Source organism: Brassica napus, chromosome C7 (genome assembly GCF_020379485.1).
Source record: "Brassica napus cultivar Da-Ae chromosome C7, Da-Ae, whole genome shotgun sequence".
Classification (NCBI taxonomy): domain Eukaryota; kingdom Viridiplantae; phylum Streptophyta; class Magnoliopsida; order Brassicales; family Brassicaceae; genus Brassica; species Brassica napus.
Window position 1 is genome coordinate 23,152,440 of NC_063450.1, and position 2,729 is coordinate 23,155,168.

Consider the following 2,729-nt stretch of genomic DNA (forward strand, 5'->3'; position numbering starts at 1 on the left):
GCTATAAGTACTATCTAAAAATAACTATTTCAAATAAAAAAGTTATTACTATTCATATAAATTTTTGAAAACTATAATATTTTTATAAATATCTTATTGTAATTTTCACAATTATAATGTCAAAAGTTATAACTTTTAATTATAAATCAAAGTTATAAATATCAAAGATTGTGTCTTTCCATTATAAATAAAATGAATTATTTATAGGTTTATAAATATCGATACAAATAGTCATGACTTTTCAATTTGAGTTAGTTTTTAGAAAATAAATTTAGCATAAAAATACACATCCATACACATTTAAAAAGTTGTAAACATTTCCAAGGATGTGTCATTTTATCCTAAAAATACATTGATTTTTAAAGAATTATTTTTCGTTTAAAAATGTGTTCTTCATTTTAGAACTGCATACTTTTTTAAAATATTGTCAACATGTTTTAAAAAATGTATTTATATCCTAAAATTTAATAACTTTTCAAGGAGTTATCTTTTCATTCATTTTTCATATCTATTTTATACACATTTAATTAATCTTAAAATTATTTACAAATATTAAGGTAATTTAATATCTTGTGTAATTTAATTATTTTATAATATTATATATTTATAATTCATTTAAGCCGTTGGTGATGAAAGTCTTTGGTGATGAACCATTGCAACTATGATAAATCCGTGCATTGGTAATAGTAGACTTTTGTGATTAACTTTTGCAAATTTTTGTGTTAACCACTATAACTCTGGGTTAACCTTTCGAATATGTGAAATGAAGTGTCTTTTCAACCTAAATATTACATTATTTTTTAAGAGACTGTTAAAATGTATAAGGATATATGTCTTTTTCATAATTATGTGTGTTTTCATGTTAAAATTGCATAAATTTAAAGAGATTATCAAAAATGCATAATTATGTGTCTATTCATTCTAAAGGTTGCGTAGGTTTTTAATGAGATCTTTCTTTCATTTTCATACATATATTTTATACACATATAAAATAATCTTAAAATTAGTTTAAAAATATTTGGTTAATTTTTTGTTGGGTAATTTAATTACTTTATAACAATATATATTTTAAAAAATAAATATAGAGTTTGCCAATTATATTTTATTGTTTAAAATTCTGATGGTGGTTTTTTTGTTTGATTCGGTATTGTCTATTCGGATTTTAAACAAAATATTCTGTCATATTTAGAAAATTTTATATATTAATAGATAAGTGATAAAAAAGTAGATCAAAATATTTTTTTATATGTGCACATTTTAATTTATGAATTTTTACTATTTATTAACTGAATCTATAATTATACATAATGAGGAAGGATTTTTGGAGATTTAAGCAAATTTTTGAAATCGTTTAAGTGCAAGATTATAATTGTCTCGATGAACCCTTGTAATTGTTGGTAAATGTAGCATGTGGTGATTAGTCATTACAACTTTTGGTTCTAACTATTACAACTATTAGCTAACTAGTGCAATGTTTGGTTGTCAACCATTGCAACTACTAATCTCTTATATAATAAATTTGTGGGCAAGAAAAATCACAATTAGAACAATAATCCATAAGAAATAACAACAGTCAAAAATAAATTATGAAAGGGAAAGATTCATTAATCAAAATTCATCAAATATTTTGAAAAATATGTAAATATGGAAAATTTCATTTGTTTGAAAAAACTGTCAAAAGATCTAAAGATATGTCTTTTCATCCTAAATATTATTTAGATTTTAAAGATTGTATTTTCATTCATTTTATATATATTATATACATTTTAAACTATATGGCAATTCTATTTGCTGAATAATTTAATTATTTTTACAATATTATATATTTACAATTAGATATATTAATAAGTGTATTTTTAGATCTCACATGTATTTGTGTCGGTTAAATCCTTTTTATACTTAAGCACAAAATAACAAATGAAATAAATTATTATATTGCGTTTACTTATTATTGATTAGTAGTTTAAGTAAAAAGGAGATTGACATTTGTGTATCTTCAATCACGTTCTTACCACTTGAAACAGAAATATTGAGTTAGCTTTCAATTTTGATCATTATATATCGAGTAAGCAAAATATGTATGATAAAAAGAGATCTGTCTCCTTTTTCATAGAATCACTAATACTAAATTACTAAAAACATATAAGGATGTGAATTTTCATCTTTAAAAATACATATGTTTTTATAGATGTTCTTTTGTAATTTTCTTATTTCCATTATATTATAGCTTTAAAGAATGTAAATAAATGTCTAGAGAATTTAAATAAAAGTCTATATGTATTCAGTGAATACTTGGAAGGAACGAACGATTGAATATTATTTCAATTTATGGAATGATATGCTAAAACATGCTTCTTTGGAAACAGTTAATATTTTTTTTTTTTGAATGACTTAGCTTTACATAAGATATAAATAATGAAGAAAAAAGAAATGTGAGTGTGCTTTACAAAGAAAATATGTTATTAAACAAGATCTCATAAAATTACCATGCAATTCCGACAATATATGTATTTTACATAATCATTAATGTCCTACTTATCTTTACAAATTACCTTATTAAACTAGTAATTGATTAGATTTAAATGTGTTTGTTTATCTTAGTTAGTTTAAAAATATTAAGTTGTATTCAAAATTTCTGAATAACTTATCTAAACTAATATAAGAGATATATATCTTAATTAGTATTGACATATTTTTATTTTATTTATAATTTAAAACTATAAATTATA